At 32.7% G+C, this 9,457-nt stretch overlaps 1 pseudogene; it reads right to left on the bottom strand.

Annotated features, from left to right (window-relative positions):
- Nucleotides 1–809: 809 nt before the first annotated feature.
- LOC102879060 lies at nt 810–1,538 on the bottom strand (annotated as a pseudogene).
- Between the last annotated feature and the right edge of the window lie 7,919 nt (nt 1,539–9,457).

Raw genomic sequence — 9,457 nt, 5'->3', positions numbered from 1 at the left:
TCTTTTAAAACAGACAAATCAGCCTTTTCTCAATTTGTCAGCCGTAGGGGAGTTACATTGTACAGAAGGAAATAAGATGGATATTCTAAACAGAATGTTTTTGGATGCCTTTCATGAGACATCAGTGAGCCTTTAAAGAGTGTTTATTGATTCTTTAGGCAGTACCCGAGGCAGCCCAAGATCTATTGCTCTGTCACTTTAAAAGCGGCAGCAGTCGTGCCACTTTTCCTAGGAGATCTTTCTCTTATGGCTTAAAAATTTCTACAAACCAATTGCATCTGTCATCTCCTGCTTGATCCACTGAGTCCCACAGGCCATGTCTGAATGGTTAAAAGCTATATTTTTCCTCAAAATGCTTGTTGGAACAAATGCATTTTTAGGGCAGAGACTCTGTAAATGAAAACTAAGTATTCAGACCTGTAAACATCAATGAGAAAAGCCATGACCAGGAAGGAAGCAGGCTTAATGGGATTCTGTGAAAGACAACCTAGACCGATGGTCCTGGGTCACCTGGTATAGCGTCTCAGAGGAACCACCAGTCCCTTTGTGGAGACTTTTAGGAAAGAGAAACTCTTCCTTCCTTCCTTCCTTCCTTCCTTCCTTCCTTCATTCCTTCCTTCCTTCCTCTCTCTCTCTCTTTCTTTCTTCTTTCTTTCAAACTTTTATATTTGAGTTTATTTTTCATTAACTTTTAAAACACTACTATAGTTGAATATTAAAACAAAAATGATAGCACATAGTGAGTATATTATGATTATAGTCCTTCACTCATTCACTAATGCATATGAAATGTTTATCCACTAACCCTGTTAAGAGGTCTGACACTGACCACCACCCCCAGGATGATGTTCATCATCCTCATGTGCTTCTCCATTGCAATGGCGCCGTATTTCTTGATTCAGATCAAAGTCCATCAGTTCTACATCGTTCATTTCATTAGTCTATTCTACTTCTTTCCTTTCAGGTAGGAGTATTTTAGGCAAAGAGAGTTTATCAGGAGAGAGAAAGCCATTCAAAGCCTTAAATTTGATGATTAGGCGACCCCTTTTATGTGGTATATGATAAACTGGCATGCCTTCATTCAGCAGATACTTGATATCTCCATGCTTGACACTCTGACCTGAATGAGAGGTGAGGATGACTATGATTTCGTTATCAAGAGGAGATATTGGTTTTTGGAAGCCACACAATGCTTCAATCAGCTGTATTCCAAACATATGCAAAATGGTCTCCTCATGGAGAGAAAACAGCATGGTCCTTCTGATCTAAAACAATGATGTTATCTCCAGGTTTCAGTCCTGGTTCTTGGTCTCCTTCACCATGGAATGTTATCTTCTGGCCATCTTTTGTGCTTTTGTCAATATGAACTTCTAGAATCTTCTTCTCTTAAATGATTTTCTTTCCATTGCAGCTTTTACATCTATCTTTAGGACTGATTGTTCCCGGTAGCCCTGGCACTCCATGCACACAGACTAAATTTGCTAAACCATTCCAGGTTCTATCTGATGAATTCTTCTTTGCATTCCAGTACCTAGGCCATTAGGATTGCATTCTATTGCTCCTTTACCATATCGGCCTTTAAATTTGTCACAAATCACGTTTTTTTACAGGAAGCTCACTATTCCTTAAGGAAATACATTTCATTTTGGGATAGGAAAACTTTTACAAGATGATCTTTATGTTATTCCAGAATCCAGTTTCCTCTAACTTTAATTTATTGGGATTATTTCAGTACTTTAAAGATTGCTATTAGGAATATATAGACTAAACATATTTTCTTTTGTCTTTGTATTTACGACATAGTCATTCAATCTCATTGCCCCTCTCCTTGCGAAACAATAGATTTTGCAGTGTTCCTTAAGCTGTTCAATTAAAAATAGAGAACTTAGAATATAAAGAAAAGGTGAGTAAAAATTTTAAGTAGTTTTGGGTCAATATCCAAATTAACCAGAAGTCATGATCCCTTTTTCCTTCTAGGTTTTGGCTTGAATTTTTGTTGGTCATTTTATTAAGGATTTCGGGGGGGGGGATTTTTTGTTGTTGAGTATGGAGTGGTTGGGGGGGGGGGGGGGGGGGGAGAAAGAAAGAAAAACAATTGCAATTTCCTTTTTCAAGATGAATAGTGAATATATTTAGGTATAGATGCTAAATATGTTTTAGATTATCATATTTAGTTTTTAAAATATATATTAGAGATAAGCTTGTACTTTTTAGCAAATGGTAATCTCAAAAATTATTATATATTAGAGTTACTTTTAGAGTTAGCTTTACCACCTAATATAGTTTTATCAGTTAAAGATGAACTCTTGCTTTTAATGAGTAGGCATTCATGTTACTGTGAATACATCAATTAGAAATCAAACTCCATTTCTGAAGCAGCAGTTTTGGAGAATTATAGTGTAGTGGTAAGAAATTGAGCTCTACAGTCAAATTATTTGATTTGCTTCCTTCTTTATCAATTCAACTCAAATGAATATGCTTTTCTTTCAAGAGTCTGATTGTCATGCCTATTTAATTTGATTTGTTCACATGCTTGAATTAATGAAGATAGATAACTAAACAGATGCCACTGCTGAGACAATTGGACCTTCCTATGTGTCTGGCGCAAGATATAACACTTGGTAATATGTTGCAGGAAAACCAAATAAACAGAGTAGAACCAAATGATACCTAAGATCTAATATTAATGCATAAGTCTTGGTGCCTAGATTGGGACTGTATGTTAGAAATGTGGCATGCAAAAAGATATCCTGTGTACCTACTGTGGTGGATTTTGTCTTAAGAGATAACACCACTCATACTTTAATTCAACTTCATGTGTCCCACACTAAGGACTACATCTTTCAATTCATCAGTTACATGATTCTACTGAAGCACAAAAGGCAGTGTGATATTCCCCCAGCCTTCCTAGTACAGAATCACCTAAATACTAGAAAAATATTTAAAATTAGCTAGATAGCAAAGACATTTTCAGAAGCTGTAAACAGAAAGCTTAAATCTAGAAAAATCAGCAAATGTTGAAGATAAGCATTGCCGTGGGGACTCTGCCAATTGACTCCTGCTGCCCCTGAGCTTCGTTTTAAAGGGACATATATGAGTGACAAGTATTAGGACATATACAGTGGAAAGATGGATGAAAGATTCAGAATCAAGCCAGTACCCTCAATGAGTGACACATTCTGTGGCTGAAATGAGAAAACCTATCTTTTCGTGAAATATTAAGAAACTTTGGCCTGGGTAACTTAAAAAACAAAAGAAAACAAAACAAAACAAAAGCGAAATCTCTCCTTAGAGTTCATAGTTCATAACCATCCTTCCTGAGTTAGAGGCTAGAATTAATGGGTCCTGAAACCCACAACCAGAAATTTTATTTTAAATTGATCTTCAAGTACCTGGTAGAAGCAAATCTTTTCTGGAGGAAAATAAAAAAACATTCAACTCAAGCCTCAAGATAATCTCACAATAAACTTTCAGGGAATATGACTTCTCAAAAATAAAAAAAAACAAATTTATAATACTCATAAAGAAGTAAGATTCTGTTAGCATCAACAGAAATACAAACTACAGAATGGGATATTCACTGACTATTGATATTGAAATTGTCAACACAGGATATTAAATAAGTATGCTACATATGTTTAAATAAATAAAAAATGTATCAAAATTATGACTAACAGATAAGATTTTCAAAATGATCAAATAGAACTGAAAAAGCATTTCTAGAAAAAATATATGAAACAAAAGCTCAGGCTAAACCAAAAATTAGATGCAATAAAAAGAAAATTAATGCACTAAAAGAATAAAATCAAAGAGACAGAATGCAGCACAGAAAGATAGGAGATAATACTATGAAGGACAGTTTAGGATACAAGTAGATTAGAATAAGTTCTAACATTTATACCTTCATTTAATTGAAGTCCCAAAATAAAACAAAATAGAAATTGGAATAGGAATAAGCAAGAGAGATAATTTGGAATTTTCTAGAATTAAAGGGAATGATAACTTTCCAGTTTGATAAATGAATTTTAAAAATTCCAGAGCAAGATAAGTAAACAAATGTTCACACCTAGATAAATGAAACTGCAGAACAACAAAGAGATTGTGAAAGATGCCAGGGGTAAGAGACAGCTTACCTTCACAGAAAGGGAGACTGAACTAACAACTGGCTTCTTAATGGCAATAATAAAAGCAAACAGATTGTGAACTACTGTCTTGAGAGTAATGAGGATACCTGGCAACATAGAATTGAATATATAGTGAATAAAAGCGATATGAAAATATTATGACTCATTATTACAAGCATTTCTTTTTTTCTCAAACTGATATTTATTCTAATTCAAATAACATCTCAAGAGTTAGCTTTAATATGTTACAGATAGCTTTGAAAATCACATGGAAGAACAAAAGTTCAACACCCCCCCACACACAAACTTGTAGTTAAATAAATAGGCAAGAAATGAAACAAGGTGTGGTACTTGATTATATAACAGAATTTTTTAAAATACAAATTTAAGAATAAGTGAGAAAAATCATGCTAGGAAAATAAGTTACATCTGTGTGGAAAAAAATTAATCCCTTCTGCATACCATAGACAAAATAAACTGAAGTCGATTAAGGACTTAATTATGCAAGCAAAAAGACTTTTGAAAAAAATATGAGAATATCTTTAATAGGTGTGGATTTTGTCAACAACACACAAAAAATAAAAGACTAAAGGAAAAAGCTAAAATTCTATTACATTAAAATTGAGAACATGTATTTGTAGGTATAGCATAAAGAAAATGCCAAAAGAAAACACAGCCAGAGAGAAAATATTTGCCCCATAGGTATTACTGATAATATATGTAATTCTCAGAATGGAATACACACATCCTGGAAAATGAGTACAAATATATTGGTCAATTCAAACATAATATTTAGGAGTAAAAACACAAACCATGAAAGAATAGACAAAATAGATTTATTTACAGAATGGTAAAACATGCAAAACTAGACAATGTTTTATTTAGGAAAACACACATATAGCATGTCATTATTAAGAAAATAAAGAAAGTAAATACCAGAAAATTTAGCAGAGTGAATGGTTAACTCTTCAGGGAGTCTGACTGGGAAGGAACATATAGGAGATCTCAATGGTATGTTTCAATTCATTTCAATTCTTAAGGTGAGTGGTAGGTACATGCATGTGTGTGTCTGTGTTTTTTTATCAAATATTATTATTATTAAGACTATAAAATATGTATATGCACTCTTTTGTGTTTATGATGGAGTTTACAACATGAAAATCCCCAAATAATAGAAAACCATTTGCAATAAACATCTTTAAAAAATTACTGATTAATTGTTAATAGGTATGCCACCATAATTGGGTTCTCAACAAACATGGTAAATAAATGTGGATATTCAGGTCAGTTCAACCTTTTTTTCTGCCCAACTATATGCAAGACTCAGAGTATTAACTGGTCAAATATGTGAAATGTTTAGGTTAGTGAAAGCTTCTTGGAATTTCATCAATAGTAGCATAATCCTGCTTTAATTGATTTTAGCATCAACTGAGCTAATTTTGTGCTTGAGAAAAGACAAATTCAGGTTAAAACTTTAGCAATTCTAAATTAATTTCTGACTTATTAAATTTGGTAGTGGAAGTAGCAGGATGGAAGAAGGAACAGTGTTAATGGTTAGGCATTATTTATATGATATAGGGAAAAGGCCAGAAAATATGTGACATGAATGAAGAGTGGGACTCAAGCTTTCAAGAACTTAATTTTAATAATATTTCTGCACTCAGAAAATAGTATATGTGGTTCTTGGAGAAAAAAATTAAAGGGATTAAAGATGGGGTTTAGTGGGGGAAAATGAGCCAAATGATTAATATCTAAAGTGTAAAATATTGTGAGCTAGCATTTGATATTAGTTATGCCATTCGATATGTATAATGAGATTAATATCAACAAATTATAAATTCTGAAACCAAATCTTAAATGTCAGAGATATGCCAAAATCATGGTTTGCTACAGAGATCGTTATCATTTAATGGTGCATGAGATATTAGGAAGCATAAAAAATATATATATATTTCATTTATTAAATATATGCACTTGCTTTCCCACAAATATTTGAAGTGCCTTATCACTGTACATAAACTAAAATGAAGTTGAAAATGTATAAAAATATATTAGTATATAAATATACCTATGTAAAAATACACATAGAATAAGATAAGTTCAAAGAAAAAGTTGAGGAGAACATAATGAGATTCTTCAGAAAAGTATTTCTCACCAATAAATTTTATTCTTTCCCATTTGTTGGTATGGTATAAACCAAAATTAAAACAGAACATCTACAGAGATAAACGGATTGAAACTTTATCCAAATATCTTTGGTAAACTTATGACTGTCATGTGACCTGTGTGTTAATGATATTATTAAGACCTGACTTTTACTATTGTTCCATGTATTTATCTTACTAATGCAGGGAACGGAATGAGAAAGTATCTATGGTAGTACGATTCAGGAGAAGCTCTTTTAGAACTTTTAATTACTAGAGCAGCCATATTTACTTTCAGCAAAGTTTATTGTGAAAAATTTTGGTTCTTATAGTTAGTTAATGATGAAAGATATTCATAACAAGACAATGATAAGCAAAAGATTCATGTCTATGACCTAGGCTCGACTATGTCCAAAGTAACAGTGCTTTTAAATGCAGATATTTGGCTTGGTGGGGGTCACAAATTCTTTTCCTCTGAATTCTCTTTCCTAGCTAATACTGAGAGACTACTGTTTAAATCAACTTACTTTTTGGTAGTGGATTTTGGAGACCAAAGTTTGAGTTCAACAATGAGTGAGCCTGACGTAGTTTATCAAGAAACAAATAAAGGTTAATGGATGCCTGCATTATATAGATTTGTCAAACTATTATACTGACGAGGGGAAACATAATAAATTTTTTTATGAGATCAGATGTTAAGAAGAAAAGAAGAGGGTGAAAAAAAGAGAGATTGCCTAGAATCCATTTTTTTTCTAGAAAATATGCTTGTTCCATGTAGGACAAAAAAGATTCCATATTTTATATCTGAATAAAGAACTATTTTCAGGCTTTAGAATTAAAACATCAGAAATGTGGGTAAGACTAGGATCCTTTTGTAACTCCAAGTTTTACATTTTTGGTAAGATATGAATTGTAGAAAAAATAAAGGAAGAATAAGGGGAATCCTTGGATCTGGCATAGTGCTTTATCTACATAGGAAAGGAGAAAAGTGGGACCAATTATGTATAGAAGTATGTTGAAATGTTAAAAAAAATAATGAGCTTAATCCATTTGAAAGGTATAAGGAGTACCTGAGGGAAGTGAAATGAAAAGAATGAGAAAATTGAGTTTTATAGGTATAGAAAAAGAACAAATAGCGATGTTCGAGTCACAACAAATGACTTGAAACCTGAAGAATTCAAAAGCTATAGGGAGGTCAGATTTGAGATTAAAAAAAAAAATGAGAGAAGACATATAGCTTTCAGTAGGTCCATATGTGCTATTTCTTGGAAGTGGCTCCTACCAGTCAATGTTAAGTCTTATATCCTCTTTTTAATGAAATCTAAAAAAGGGACAATTTAGTTTAAAAAAAAAAGAAGAAAGAAACAAACAAACAAATTTAGAGCAGGGAAAATTCTTCTCCAAAGCAATAGTAGTAGTCTAATAAAAACAGTTCATAGAAATCACCATTAAGCAGCAGAAGGGGAAAAACCTAAAACCAATACCAGCAAAACCCAAAACTAAAAACATCTTGGAATCCTGATAGAGTTGGTGATATGTAGAGAGAAGAGAAAATGATAATGAGAAAGGCATAACCGTGAATTATAAATGGGAGATTAAATGTTATAAATGTGTGAGAACTCCACTTCTACAAGAAAATGTTTCTCTGAATAGACCTCATATCAAAGCAGAACTGATTGCAAAGATCATAAGAGTAAAAAAAAAAAAAGTCTTACAAAACGAAATTAAGAGAATTTAAAGTTATTTGGAAGACATTAAAGGGAAAAAAATAGCTTCTGTTAATTCATGGGAAATGGAAGGTGTGGGCCATTTGGTGTTTCGGATGGCACTTGTCAAAGGATGGGGAGGTCTTCTTCCCAGGTAATACATTTTTGTCTCTCACCCTCATCTACAGGGTATGGAATTCTTACTGTCATGTGTAACCTGAGGTCTCTGAATGCAGAGATTTTTGTCTATTTTGTTGACTTTTGTGTCTAAAGTAATGTCTGGTATTTAACAAGTACCTAATGAATCTCTGTTGAATAAATGATTGAATATAACACTGCCAACCTTTACCAGTTTCCACTGTGGTCCTTAATAAATCAAATAATGCATCCATAAATGTGTTTTTAAGTAAAATAATTTTCCAATTAATTTCCAAAATTCAATTATGTTTTTCTAAATATGTGAAATCTCTATAGTCATACAAATCAATGACTTTGGTGAGGTAAAGGGGGAATTGGTGGCAAAAGACATCTAAAAATTGGAACTTAAAGTTATGTTTTATGAGAACGCATATACTATTTACTATTTTTGAAGGGCAACTTAAGTCATGAAAATGTAACATTTCATTAGAATAAGGATTGATACCTCTTTTTTAAGACTACATTGCTATGGAGCACAAAGACAAGTTATCCAAATTAGCTTCGATTTATTTAGATAGAAGATAAAAAGAAATGAGGCAAGAGGAATAATTTCTTGAAATAATAATTTTAATTCTAAAAGATCATTCATAATCATTTTGGTTTTTTTTGTAATGCTCAGGCTTCAGGTTTCATAAAATACATGAGAGTTTGAACTGATTATTTGAGTCCATAGTTTTAGCCATAGAGAAAGAGACAGAGAGGAAATGCAAAATAAGAGGACAATGAAATACCACTACACATCCTTTAGAATGGCCAAAATCCAGTACATGAACAATATCCAATGCTGGCAAGGATATGGAGCAACAGAAATTCACTGCAGGTGTGAATGCAAAATGATACAGACACTTTGGAAGATAATTTGGCAGTTTTTTACAAAACTAAACATCCTCTTATCATATGATCCAGGAATCGTGCTCCTTGGTATTTACTTGAAGGGGCTGAAAACTTATGTCCACACAAAAACCTACACAGGGATGTTTATAGCAGCTTTATTCATAATTGTCAAAACTTAGAAGTAACCAAGATGTCCTTCTGTAGGTGAATGAATTAGTAAAATGTGGTACATCCAGATAGTGGAATATTATTCAGTGCAAAAAGGAAATGAGCTATCATAAAAATACATGGAGTAACCCTAAATACATATTACTAAGAGGAAGAATCCAATCCGAAAAGGCTATAAAAATACTATATTATTCCAACTATATGACATTCCGGAAAAGGCAAAACTATGAAGATAACTAAAGGTCCAGGTATCAGTGGAGAGAGAGATATGAATAAGTGAAGC

This window comes from Pteropus alecto, unplaced genomic scaffold (assembly GCF_000325575.1).
Source record: "Pteropus alecto unplaced genomic scaffold, ASM32557v1 scaffold79, whole genome shotgun sequence".
Lineage (NCBI taxonomy): Eukaryota > Metazoa > Chordata > Mammalia > Chiroptera > Pteropodidae > Pteropus > Pteropus alecto.
The sequence above is the reverse complement of the archived record's forward strand: the minus strand, read 5'-3'. Positions and strand labels throughout refer to the sequence as shown.